The sequence below is a fragment of the Artibeus jamaicensis genome, unplaced genomic scaffold (assembly GCF_021234435.1).
Source record: "Artibeus jamaicensis isolate MK-2021 breed Jamaican fruit bat unplaced genomic scaffold, CSHL_Jam_final contig_76, whole genome shotgun sequence".
NCBI lineage: Eukaryota > Metazoa > Chordata > Mammalia > Chiroptera > Phyllostomidae > Artibeus > Artibeus jamaicensis.
In genome coordinates this window covers 5,966,114-5,980,469 of record NW_026521954.1, presented here as the reverse complement: position 1 = coordinate 5,980,469, position 14,356 = coordinate 5,966,114, and the positions used below count along the sequence as shown (strand labels likewise).

At 43.4% G+C, this 14,356-nt stretch overlaps 1 protein-coding gene across 4 annotated transcripts in view; it reads right to left on the bottom strand.

Annotated features, from left to right (window-relative positions):
* ARAP2 (ArfGAP with RhoGAP domain, ankyrin repeat and PH domain 2) overlaps nucleotides 1-6,845 on the bottom strand; it is a 162,196-nt gene extending 155,351 nt beyond the window's left edge. For 3 of the 4 annotated variants that reach the window (XM_053672326.1, XM_053672330.1, XM_053672329.1), the window contains exon 1: nucleotides 6,396-6,845. The gene's annotated coding sequence lies outside the window, so the exon portion shown is untranslated. Of the gene's footprint in view, nucleotides 1-5,815; nucleotides 5,911-6,395 lie in introns of all 4 variants that reach the window. The other variant, XM_053672327.1, reaches the window with a different exon arrangement.
* Nucleotides 6,846-14,356: the final 7,511 nt, after the last annotated feature.

The window sequence follows — 14,356 nt, the reverse complement described above, 5'->3', positions numbered from 1 at the left end:
ACAAGAAACTGCTTGACTAGAACAGACATTGTTGGGGCATTGTCTCAAAAGGTACTTAACCATGACTTTAAATGTGATGCAAAAGGACGCAGGGAGCGGAAGCAACCCAAGTGCGGACGGATGAATGGATAAACAAAATGTGCTCCACGCACGCTGGCTACCACGTGGCCTCAAACAGGAAGGAAATTCTGCAATGTGCTACCGACAGGGACGAACCTGCAGGACATTATGTTCAGTGAAATAGCCCATCTGAAAAAGACAAATGCTGTTTGACACTGATATGAGACGGATAGTTAAATTCAAAGAAGTACACAGTAGGATGGCGCTCACCAGGGTTGGGGGCAGAGGGCGTGTGTTTAATGGATATAGAGGTTCAGTTCTGGAAGGTAGGAAAAATTCTGGAGATCTGCTTCACAGCAATGTTAATACACTTAACGCCACTGAACTATACACTTAAAATAGTCCAGTACTCTGTGGGTTTGCATTGTTGTTGTTGAACATGGTAAGAAGGCAGGCAGACTGACTAGAGCCAGTATTTGAGCCAGCTTTTCAGCTTTTATTCACGTGGAACTCCCTCTACATACCTGGGCTTTTCCCCTCCTTCAGGGGCCAATTCCAGTCTCACAAGCATGTACTACCATGTCCATGCATCTTCCCTACCTACTCCATGCCCCTTCATTCCTTGTTCACTCACCCAGGCTGCAGCACAGGGAGCGCAGAGCTCCTGGGTCCGGCTACCTGGATTCCAAGCTGGCCTTCCCCACTGGTTAACCGTGCACTGCACCTTGGTCCTTCCCCACTGGTTAACCGTGCACTGCACCTTGGTCCTTCCCCACTGGTTAACCGTGCACTGCACCTTGGTCCTTCCCCACTGGTTAACCGTGCACTGCACCTTGGTCCTTCCCCACTGGTTAACCGTGCACTGCACCTTGGTCCTTCCCCACTGGTTAACCGTGCACTGCACCTTGGTCCTTCCCCACTGGTTAACCGTGCACCTTGGTCCTTCCCATTGGTTAACCGTGCACCTTGGTCCTTCCCCACTGGTTAACTGTGCACTGCACCTTGGTCCCATTACTTATCTTCCCTGGAGCTCAGTTTCCTCATCTATAAAATAAGGATAAAATACCTCATATCTGGTAGGATTTCTATCAGGATTAAATAAGTAAAATATGTCAGGTACATATAACAGTACCTGGCATGAATTATAAATGTTGGCTATCATCCTGGCCAGGTAGCTGAGTTCATAAGAGCATTGTTCCGATATGCCAAGATTGTGGGTTTGATGCCCACTCAGGGCACATACAAGACTCAACCAAAGAATGCATAAAGGGGTGGAAAAAAACAAATTGATGTCTCTCTCTGTGTGTCTGTCTCTCTCTCTCTACAATCAATAAGATAAAAAAATAATGAATGTTGACTATTATTATTACTTCATCTGCTGTATACAATATTCATTTGGTCATATTCGTAATAGATTATTGATCTTAGTTTCACTGGTATTCTTCTGCCCGCCTAGTAAAATTACATTCTTTTAAGTCAATACTGTAAATTACTCCTCTAATAAGCTTACAAAGTACCCACCATAGCAGTGAAGATAGTCGTATTAACTTAGCAAAATACAGATGTGGTTGGAGTAGTGAGAACGAGGATCTTACTGAAGACCTTAGACTTGGGACACAGGCCAAGTCTGTGATCATCAGTGACCTCAGCGCCACTGTGTGCCAGCTGCATGACCTTGGGAAAGTTCCTTCAATCATCTGAGCCTCACTGTTGTGATGTGTAAGCAGTGATAGCAATAATGCCTACAGCACAGCACTGTTTTGAGGCTGAAATGAGTAAATATACATGATCTTAAAACAGACCCGGGCAAGTAACAAGCATTGCTGAGCTCTGAAATAGCCAGACCCTGGGCAAAAGCATTCATGACTTGGGTCAAGGAAAAATTACTGTTCTGAGTTATATTTTGACTATTATACTGACTGGGCACTCTGAAAAATACAACTCTTTCAAACTCTAGAACTTAATAGTCACTTCCATATCCGGTGAAGGCCAGAAGTGATGATTCCTTTACTTGTTATGAGAAGTTATCTGTAGCATAAGTAGTACCTAGATTAGGCTTTTTAGATACCATCTCAATAGCTACGTGGTCAATAATCTCCCTCGTTCACTTAGTTTCAGTAAGTCTTTTCTTTTTCCAGCTGTCCACCTAGATTTTACCTTAACTGGCTAATGTCTGGGACTTGTTTTCTGTTAGAGGTTCTTAAAGAGCAGCCCTAAGTCTTGGGTAACCGGAGAAAGGTTTCATCTTCCCAAGCTCCTACAAGAGCATAAGTAGGATAATTCAAACTAGTAAGTGGAAGCCTGCATCACTGTGGAGAACCTCCAGCTGCGTGCCCTGACCACCTGGGCAGCTCCCTCTGCCCGGTGCCAGCCCTCTCCTGCCCTCTCTCCTGCCAGGCCACGCCCAGAAGAAGGAGAATCAGACACCTTGAAACCCTTGGTGGGAACACAGGCACAACTGCCCCTTCAGACTATGCCCCACTTCATGCTACACTGGACAGGGCTTTAACGTTTAATTTACTCAGGTCAAAACTGATATTATACGTCAATGAAAAGATTTTTAAAGGTACACTTATGTACTTATGTGCACTTTTCATATATACATTATATTTAAAATTTTAAAATTTTTAAATTTAATAGAAATATGGGCCCAACCATTTCTCTGAATTTGAGCTGCATTTTTAGACTAACAACCAGATGTTTCAAAATAGCCTACTGTGAACCATTTCCTCTCCTTGCATTTATAAATAGCGCCCTGACCTCTTTTCCAACTGAATCTGAGGGCTTGTTCCTAGTGGTTCTGCAACTGCCAAAGTCTCTCTTTCTTAAAAAAAAAAGGCTATCTCAGCAACTGTCTCCCAACTTATGGATTTGCTTACTTATAATTATTCATTCAATAAATATTTAAGGCACACAATTTACTCTCTCCAAGATAATAGTGGGAAATATTTGCAGTTCAAGATAACACCACCTATTATCTCATTTGAGAACTGTGCTAAGTGCTACAAGGGAAGTAAAGATGCAGTGTCTTCCCTCAAAGAGTTTAGAACCAAAGGGTAGATCAGACGGACTACAAGCCAAGGAAAGCAGTGTGTGTATGAACAGTCCCTTGTCTACCAGGACAGTACGTGCCAGTGAGAAAGGAATAGCAGAACTGGAAGACTCCGATGTACCCAAAACAACACTAAAAATAGTAATGATAACAAAAATCAAATGTTGTGACCTTGACTTTCACGCGATTCACATTTGAAGTATTGTTTTATTTTTAAGTACAGAGAGGGAGCACCATCATCTTTCATGCCTGCCAGGGAATTCTCAAAATCTCACATCAGCTTCATGGATACAGTGAAATAGGCAGTAAACTGAGCCTGGAGGATGGAGTGCTCAGAGAAGGAGTTACAGGTGGGAGCTTTAAGATGGACAGAAGAAATACAGCAAAAGGAGGTGGCAGCATCTGATTAGCAGGCATGCCACAAAGGGGACAGAGAGGGAAAAAATGTCTCCTAACAATAGCAAGGAGATGAGAGTAGCTGGGAGGGACCAAGAGTTCAAAGAAAGGTGACACCAGAAAAGGAAGCTGCAACCGGAGATGGAGGGCCTAGAAGAGCAGGCTGGAGACTCAACTTCACCAACAGACTGGGGAAGCACCCTGGCAACCGCTTTCCCCAACACGACCCACCAAGGCCAAGTCACCTGGCAGTCAGCACAGAGACCACACTTCCCTTCCACGCTTTCTTGATCATCTGTCCAACTCTGTGGGATTAAACCATTCTCTCCTCTTCCTAAAGCTAGGTAATGTAACAGTCCTTTTTGCATCCCATTTTGGGGAGAATCATAAAGGCAGATGCACTATTTCATCAGCTCGTCCCTAACAAGCCGTTACCTAGGCACACATCTCTGTACACAAATGGCAGAAGACAGAAACGTAATTCTCCCTATTTCTTCACTGGTAGTTTTATTCCTAAAACTGCTCAAAATGATTGCTTTCACCCACATCAGGACTCCTGTGTTTCCTCCATGGCATGGGCGAGGGCGCAAATTCGTGCTGAGTCAAAACTGTTACAAAATTTCACAGATCAAATTTCTAACTAGAAAAGATCATGTGAGAAGAATACCCTTGACTGTTCGGTTAAGAAAATAAGCGAGCAACGGGGTTTACCTACCATTAAATATTCAATCTGGCCAAAGCTTAAAAGAAACCTAAAATGATCAACTACATTGGTCTAAGACTTCATAAAAAAGATGAAGACATCTCACAGCCTCTTATCTCTCATTAATCATTTCTAGTCAAAGCTAAGAAATACTTTGAACAAATTAATGACAAGTTCTCTACCTAATTAATATTTTGCAGAGAATGTAAAAAAACCATCCACTTAGAGCAAGTGAAAAGCTTGAATCCACTGAGCCAATAAATAAATGGAGGGCGGGGAACACTTGTTAAAATAAAGCTATCACAGCAATGACCATCACTTAGCACTTTTACAGCACCTTTCACCAAATGGTCTCCAAGTTGCAGGGCGGCTGGGGTACAAAGTAACAAAAGAAAACCTTCCTAGATATCATGAGGTCTATAACCCAGCGCCTTAAGCAAGTTTTTAAAATGTCATAGTCACAGAGAGTTTATAAGAAAGTAGCAATTAGTTATAACATAAATTCTATACTTAACCATAGTCACTGTAGTTAAATTGAAAAGTATTCATTGAGTATCTATGGAGAAGGTTGTAGTGATAGGTGATTATGAATTTGTTTTCAAATGTACCATCAGCTTCTCCTTTCATGGACAACACAAAATTCGACAAGCTTACAGAAGGAAAAAACAAATGCATACACGCCCACATAGATAAGTCTTAACAAGTCATTTGATTTACCTTCCAGGTATTTTAATAAATCTCAGAGTACTGACAAATAAAGTCCTCATAAAATATTCCTGGTGTTAACACTCACCTGAAATGCATATGTTAAATATACAGGGTGGGGCAAAAGCAGGTGCACAGTTGTTCAAATGGAAAATAATACAATAAATAATACTACAAGAGTAAACTCTGCTTCCTGTACTCCCAACTGTACACCTACTTTTGCCCCACCCTGTACATTTAAAAAGGAACCAAGGAGATATTTCTACTTTAAACTTTAACCTACTTCCATGACCCATTTTACTTTTCCTTTCTTTTTACACACTGTTAATCAGAGAAATGTCATGAGGGTTTTCCTTCAATATTTCTATTGTAAGTGCATGAATTTTTAGAAGTATTTTTCTCTCCTTTTCCTTAAAAAAGCTAACTTCCGTTTTAAAACTGCCATAGCTTCATCTTCTAATTACAGTCCTTATGGGCAACATGCCACAAACTCGCTGGGTTGCAGAGTACTTAAGTAAGGGAAAATCAATACTGAGTTTGTAAGTACAATTCTGCAATTGGTAATCACAATGACATCCATTTAAAGGTAATTTTAAAAATAGTTTCTTTTTCAATATGCTTTCTTAAAACAAAAGGATACAGTCCACTGAGCAGCCTACTTCAAGGACACACTTGCAAAAAAAATGCTGCTATCACCATGCAAACTTGCAACAGCCTAAAATATTACTCCACACAAACCAGCTTCTATTTTCCTGTAATTATCAAAGGTTATAGTTCACGATATAATTTCACAAAGCCTCCCCCAACGGGGGAAAAAAAAACCAACAAAAAACAAAAACTCCAGATTGCCGCAAGGAGGCGGGGGAAGTGTTTAAGAAAACAAGCCAGGATGAACTTACTTTACTAAATGAGATGGGCACCCATTTCCTCGAGACCAGTCTCCAAAAGTCACAGAGAAAGATCAATCTGGTCAACTCACAGCCGACTGGTTGCCCTGCAGGGTGTTAGGTTGAGGCAGGTGGAAGTCAAATGACTGTAATTACAGTGAATGTACAGGCCTGTGGTCTCACGGCGTACAGCAAGCAGGATGCGGGGGGCTCGAAGATCAGAGCAAACTCGTTATCTCTAGAGAGTCAATAACTTGGTGCCTGAAACTCGCTGAAGGGCGGCTCCTTTTTGTTTATTTTTCTTTGGGGGAGGGGACGTGGAGGGTGATTCTAGCTGTCTATCCGGACTGTCACCCTCCAGGGCCAAGTCACATTAGTAAGTGGGTTTTTTGTATCCCTTACCCGCTTCTGGTTTCCTTTTAGACGCCCACACGCGGGAGCGAAATCCAAGGGGCTGAAACCAGAGCCCAGCACTTGGCGCTCTGGAAATTTACCCGCAAAAGTACCGCACAGTCCCAGCCCCACCTTAGACGGTCCTCGCACCCAGGCCAGGTCCCCGCCGCCCGGCGCACCCCGTGGCCCCGGCACTCACCTCGCACGAGGGCCGCCGGGCTCCGGAGGCGAGGCGGGAGGAGGGGGAGCCCGGGCGCCGACGTCTCTCCCCGCCCGGCTCCTCGCTCCTCACCCGTCGGTCCCAGGCACAGGGCCTCCTCCTTCTCGGTGCCGCCGGCTGCCCGGACAGCGGCCACGCGGGCGGCGCTGTCACCCGCCCGCGCGCCGCGGCCGCCGCACCTGGAGGCGGGAGCGCGGGGAGCGCGCAGCTCCGGAAGCGCCGGGCCCGCCGCCGGCGCCCAGCCCAGGTGCTCCCGCGCCGCGCCTCGGCCGCTTCCTCCGGTCCCGCGGGGGCGGGGAGCTGGCGCCCGGCGCGGGGGCAGCCCGGGCTCAGCGGCGGGGGCGGCGGAGCCGGCCGTCCCGGTTCCGCAGCATAGCTGGGCGGCTGACTCAGTCCGCCGCCGCTTGGCCGCGCCTGGCACCCGCGCCACCTGGCGCACCTCGGCTCGGAGGCTCCGGACCCGCGGGAGGCTGCGAGGGCGCGTCCAGAAGGGGAGATGGGGCGGGGGGGGGGGGGGGGGGCGCTGTGTCCTCCCGGGAGGGAGATGCCCGTGACCGCTCCCCGGCTCCTGCCGGCCAGTGGGTTTGCTGATGCGCTCGGGATGGGTTGGTTGCTTGTCAACAGGGCGGAACCTCGCCACCACTGATTATTAGTGTTGCTCTACTACTTTCCAAGTTGCCTGAGCATTTCCCAAACTTGATTCACCTGGGGCGCTCGTTTTCCCAGGCTGTTTCTCGGTAAAGTTGCAATGAGTGAGCACAGGAGTCTTTACTTACTGAGCCCAGTACTGATTATTTGGCTGAGTCCATTATATAGGATGCTACTTTAAGTCATTCCTGTGAGGAAGGGAAATATACCCATTTTCTAGTTAATGAGCTTGAGAGGCAGAGCAGTTTGCCCAAGCAGACATAGCTTTAAAAGCTGGAGGTGATTTTCAGTTTGGATCTAAACTCTTTCCCCTTAGGACTTCACATTGATATTTTAAATTTCTCTTCCTTGTCTTTTCTCCTGGAGGGGAGAGAGAACCACGCTCCAATCTCCCCCCTAAGGATTGAGCCAGGAAAGACATTCCCCCTTAGAGTTGACACGGGGCTCTTGACGCTCTACTCTTAGTGATACTAAGGAGACAGCAAAAGAAAATAAGGGAATAAGCACTGCCCCGTGTGGCTCAGTGAATTGAGAGCATTGGCCTGCAAACCATGAGGGCTGCCAGTTCAATTCCTAGTTAGGGCACAGGCCTGGGTTGTGGGCCAGGTCCCCAGTAGGGGTGCAGGAGAAGCAACCACGCATTGATGTTTCTCTCCCTCTTCCCTTCCCTCCTCTTACAAAAAATAAATAAATAAATAAAATCTTTCAAAAAAAAAAAAGAAAATAAAGGAATCAAAAACAAACAACAAAAAACCTGTGTGCTTCCAGTATGAGTTTCTAAAATCCACTTGTTTGCCATGACTTCAAGGCCTACTCCTTGGTTTTATTTTTAAAATCATGTCTTCACAGACTGAAATTCTCTCCCTTGACAGACATAATGTCCTTATCTTTCCCCTGTATCTGTTGATAGACGTGAAGCAATTAGGGAAAGTGGTGAACTTATTATAAAAATGAGATAATTGTTGAAGTACAGCGCGTGGGCAGCTTCCCAGGAGCCCAGGCCTTCAGAGGCACCATCTTCATCAACATAGCTGCACCCAGAAAACACACTCCTGCTCCCAGAGACTCGGACTCCGCCGTGGCAGCTGCAGAGACACCGGTCCCCAGTTTCTTTCCAACTTCAGTACTTCCGAGCATATCCTATTTCCACCAGGGAAGTTTTCTTGACATTTTCTAAACCTCAAGAATTGTTTTTTCTTTGGATTCCTGTAGGCTCTTTCCTGGCTTCATTTTAAGTCCGTACCCTTTTGTTTTTGTTTTGTTTTAAGTTGTTTGCTCTCCCTCTCAGAGTTCTCACATACTTTCAATTATTTTTATCTTTGTAAGCCACCTTAAATCCCTTTCTGAACAAGGTAGGTTATAACTAAACAAAAATTCTTGCATCGGTTATGGTATGTCTCGGAACACCAGGCTTTGTTCTGTCCTGAAGTTACCTCTCTTGGAAGATTTTATAAACTAATTGGGACTTTGTGCCTCTTTGCAACAGTGTGTCCTAGTTCCTTGATTATCATTCAGTCATTTATTGTTTAAAAACTTTATTGAACACTTACTTTTTGATAGTTTGAAAATACAGTAATACAGTAGTTAGCACCTACAATACAACCTCTGGATTTAAAGTCTTGTCTGAGGGGAAATAAAGTTAAGAATTGTGAGGCACAGCAATCATTTAATAATAACTCTCTGGGAAGTGAAGAAACAAAGTTCCCCCATTGAATGCACACATTGCTTATAAGATGTATGCTGGTTTTAAAAATCTTATTACATGGAGGATCATAAAAGATAAAGGAACTGTGGCAGAAACCACCTTTTATTACTCGGTCATTAATCATACCAGGTTCTAGCCAAACATTTAATATATATGTTGTATGTATACAACAACTCTATGAGTTGGAAATGTTTTCCCAATTTCATAAATATAGGCTTAATTGAGACTTAAAGGGGTTAAATAATAAATAGTATGTAAAGTGAACAAAACTAGGCTGTATTTGTAGACTCTAAATTATTTACATAGCAGCCTTCAGAGTGGGGCATTCAGAAATCAAAAAACAGGAAAATTAACTTTAGAAGAATTGAGGTGTGAAACTCTGTTTACTGCCAAGGATATTGTGTATATGTTCCCAGCAGTTTTCCTCTAGGCTGGATTTAGTCCGAATGACCCACTCCCAGTCCTGTTTCCTCCATGTTGAGTAAAGAGCAGGTACATGCCAGGTACAGGCTCTGTTCGTGGTCGACTTTGTCTTTGCTCCTCCCACCCCTCTTATCCAGAATGCACTCTGGTTCCAAAAGAGACAATTTCAGAGACTAGAAATCATCTTCTTCCTCCTCCTCTCCTCTCCCTCCTCTTCCTCCCTAACCTTTTCTTCACATCATGGAGACTAACACCCACAGTGCATTTATAGCCAGTTGCTATTCCCATCACTCTGTACAAGCTCATTTTAATTATCTCAACAGCTCCTTGAAGAGATGATGTTATCATACCCATGATAAGGAACTTTAGAAAGGGAGGTTGAGCAATTTACACCAATTAGGGTCGTCAGGGAGAGAGAATTTAAGCCCAGTCTTCCCCCGGATCCACCCTGTGCACTGGATCACCTCCGGGAAGAGCACAGAGCTGCACCAGGCAGGCCCGCACTCGGAATGAAACCTGATTTGTGTGGGCTGTGGCATTTTGAGCCAACTCATTGATTTCTCTGAGCCTCAACTTTCCCATCTGTAAACAGGGGATAATAAAACCTATGAGAATGTAGTATGATTACATAGCAAGGCACCAAGAGCAATAGAAATCCCTTAATATGTGTAGTTCTATTCTCCTTTCTCTAATTATCCTTCAACACAGGTTCAAGTCTGACCTCCCTCTCAGGCCTGTCTACATCACTGATACCAGAAGTGCTTACGCAACAGAATTTAAAGTAATCCCTCCAGTGTTCTCTGAAGAAACCCCAGTTACATTTTTGCCAAATACAACATTTTAGGGATATAGATAAAATAGGCATGTCTACTTATTTATTTAATACTTAATTCATTTTAGGTAAACAAATATAAAAGTAAAACTATACATTGATGCATAAATGTTGCCTTTTCCATTTCTATTTTTAATAATTTTATTCAAATTTTAACTTGTCATCATTGACTTTATCATGAAAAACACATTTCGAATCATCAGTGAGTTTTTTTTCAGAGCATACTTTTTTCACTTCTCTCATTACTTTTGACGTTCGTTCACTATCTGAATCCTTTTATGATTCTGTCACTGAGAATTTTATTACCAACCACATTTCCACTTGCTTTATATTAAGAAGTTGTTTCTTCTCATTCGTCCTAAACATGTACAATAGCCATCTCCACCAGCTTCTGGCTTTTTGAACGATTTTTAAAGGTAAGCTTGCACTACAACATAGGACACTCAAAATTGGGTGCCATACCCCGATAATGATTACTCAATCTGTTTTAACTATCTTTGCCTCCTTCCATTTTAAACCAATTTTGTCGGTGGCCTTTGTGTGGACCCCAATCCCACAGTAGGACTGATTGAGGATGTCTCATGCTGCGCCCCCCACCCCCGACTCCAGTCCTGTGGGAGTTTGCAGTTCAGACTAAGGCACTGTAATCGAAGACTTGTATGTAGAGTTCCCATGACAGAGATGCCGCATCCACGGCCTGGTTACACTGAACGAACTCTTAATCCTCTTGGCCAGGCTGGAAGGGAGGAGTGATCATTATCTCCTTTTGTAGCCAGTAAAGAACCCAAGGCTTAGAGAGGTGATCTTATCTAAGAACTGGGGAGCAATAAATACGGCAGAAAGGATTTGAACCCAGATAAGGTGGATTCAAAGTCTTTACCTTAAGCATTCTGCTGTGATGCCTCAGGGAAGACTTTTAAAGTTTTGACCATAATGTCCTCTTTTCTGACGCCTAGTTTTTGGGCAAAAAGGATGTGCCTTGTGTTCAGGCATATTCAGAAGCAACACCTGCTTGAGTGTGGTTGGTAGGGTAATAATATGGGTGTAATAATGTACAGTTCTAATTTGAACATTTCATCTAAAAGGTCAGGTGGTATGCCTGAGTGTGATATTGTTATGCTACAGAATCACACACTTACAATTTTGTAATAAAAAGGGGTGTTATTTGTGCCAGAACCCGTGCAATACCATCTTTTGGATTGTCCCACTACCCTTTCATTTTACTGTTACCGAGCTTGTCCGTGGGCTTTCCACTGTGTGTATTGAGGAGCTTTTTGTATTACCATTTGTATTCTAGAAGTACTGTTACCTCTCTTGGAGTACTCTTCTCAGTCGTCCTTGCAATGAGGACAATGATACGTCAGTCCCCTGCAAAGTAGGCACCTTGGGACCTCACAGAGTTCTCGTCTCCAAGTCACCATGGACTGCCCCATCATATTTTCCTGAATCTCATCAACAGTCTGAAATCTCTTCCCTTTCCAAGGTGATTTTAGTTTTGGGAAAAGGCAGACATTGTGGAGCCCCAAATCTGGGTTGTAGAGGGGCTGAGTCACCTGGGTGATTTGATATTTCACCAAAAACTGTGAACAAGATGTGATGCATGAATGGGTATGTTGTCATGATGAAGCTGCCAATCACTAGTTGCCCACAGCTGCGGCCTTCTGAATCATCTGAACAGTTTCTGCAGAGAAAAGTTCAAGCTTAACACAAAATTCTATGCAGATTCATCACTCAACACGCTCGGTCATTTTGAGTGTGATGGCCACACAGTGCATATGCTCACCTAACAGCATCTACCGCCCCCACTGACCAGTAAAATGGATTTCTCATTGTTCACACATGCACATTCCAGTCCACTCTTCTTGGCTGGCAGCTTACAGTGATGCCAGGCAAACCATTCTTGTTACATAACAATAGCTGGACCTTTTCCGGACAGATCTCATATACATCGATACAAACACTAAATATACTATATAGTATATCTATCTATGAGTGCATACATACCTATTTTATAGTTCATATATATAGAACATATAGATGCATGTTATGGTTAAACCATATGAATTTGCTGGTGTTTGTCTATATTTACCTCAAAAACGGTCATTGCATTTGGTTCAAATTAGTACAATTTAATTCAGAATGAAGGAAATATTTATTTTTCCCTATTCCCAATCTTTACTTCAGGTGCAAGGAGTTGCTAACCAGTCTCCCCTCTCTTTGCTCCCATCTCCACCCCCACAACCCATCACACACATGTGCATTCAATCTATATGACAGTGAAGTAACTTTTTTATTCAGTGTATTTGGAAAGAGAAACTGGACTCAGGAGCCCTGCTCTTTCCTCTCCTCATTCTCCTCATTCTGGCAGGGAGCCAGAGTTCTGTGGCGCTCCTCCAAACCGTACGCCCTATAAGAAGTCTGAGTGTGTCCATAGCTTCCAGAACCTGATACCTGTCTAGAGGCGATTACACTTATATTTGCTTCCTCATCTGCCTGCTCTATCTATCCATTCATCTCAAACAAGATTCTCCAACATTTGTGGTATGAGGAATGAACAAGATTTTATGAAAAAGAGAATAATAAAGGGATTGGTCTTTTTAATTGGTAAATCAAAGGATTCCCTTTAAATAAGTGACATTTAAACTGAGAAGATAAGGCTGGGTGAGAGTGAGCTGCGTGTGCTCTCCGTGTGTGTACAAAGATATGTTCCAGGCAAATAAGAGCATTTGTAAAAGGTGACCTCTGAGTGATTACAAAGGGGTTGAGGTAAATATAGACAAACATCAGCAAATTCATATGGTTTAAACATAACATGCATAACATGCATTCCTGTGCTCTCTACATCTAAGAGCGCAGGAAATGGACACCTGGCTTAAAAGTCCATTCGTCATTGACTTCAGGTAGTTTGTACATTGTACTAGTGACTTCTATGCCATCAATGGCCGCTCTTACTTTAGAAAACAAAGTTCCATATAACTTCTCTTTCTGTCTGAAAAGGTTGCGTTCTCCATATTTTAACATATTTTTAGAAAGGATATCTACTGCTGTTTGATCATGTTCTATGTGTGAAATAGGACACACCCTATCAGTGATGCTAAACAGCAGGTGTGCCGACCTTCAAAGACCCAGTTCTCATGTTCGCATTTCCTTCACTCCACGTGGCTTCTGTAGCATCCTGTGTACTGGTTTTATTTTTTTTTTTCCTGTGGAAACTCTCAGCCACAATGATTCAACTTCAATCTGGGTTAGCAATCAGGATTCACAGCTTCTGCTCGTACGTGTTGCGAGCATCTTACAGAGACTGCAGCAGTCATGCTCCATTGAGCTTCTCTTTCTTTCACTTGTAAAGGCACTGCTGCTCCCGCATTCCTGTGGCCATGAATGTTTGGCACTTTCATTGCAGTTACTAGGCACTAAAAGAGGGTTTTTTTTTAGTTTAGTTTTGTTTTGTTTTTCATTCATCTCCAAAAAAACCCCAAGAAAGTAAAACAGTACTGAAATCTGTCACTTGTTTTTATCCCCTGGGTGGGGGCAATTTTTACTAAAACAGTGATAATAAAATAAAGGCACCAATTTAACTCATTAGCTTATCTTCATAAAGTGCACAGTGCACTTTCAACTAAAGAGCAGCACATTTATACAATCATCAGATTGGTAAATGTTTCATTCAGCCAGCTGACTTCAACAGAGAAAAATTAAATATGAAGAACTTCAGTTTTTCTTCCATTGTCCCTTCTAAACTGTGCTTTTGAACTTACTCTTCTGCCCCTGAATGAACTAGCACGGGTCCTTGAGATTTTCTGATCTGTGTCAATGACAAGAACAATCAAAGTTGTATGACAAAACTGTCCAGTCTGATTTAGCAAAGCAGACTAACTCCAGTATATTTCACTCAATATAAATTGTGCTGTCCTCAGGCACCAACCCCTTTCCTGCCGACCTGCTTCCGGTCTAGAAGCCTTCCTTGGGGCTGTGAGCTGAACGTTCTTCTCCCACCTGCTCACCTCCTGACTCCATTCACTAGGTGCTGTATCAGGCCCCACCATGGGTCAGTTCAGTGGGAAGAGGAGATAGAGGAGAAGAGTCATCTCTTACACGGTACACGCAGCTGTCATTTCCTGGCTCTTTCTTAGTTCTTCCCAACCCTGTCCCCACCCTTCTCCTCCACCAAAAAAACAACAAAAAACCCACTGTTGGAGTCCACAGTCGACCTGTTGCTCCTGAGATGCTACAAATACTTCCCTTCAGCCACCAGCTTTTGACACCTTTGCTCTGCTCCCTTTGGGTATTTCAGTTGCTTTCTTTTAACAGAGTACCTACCTCCAACTTTTC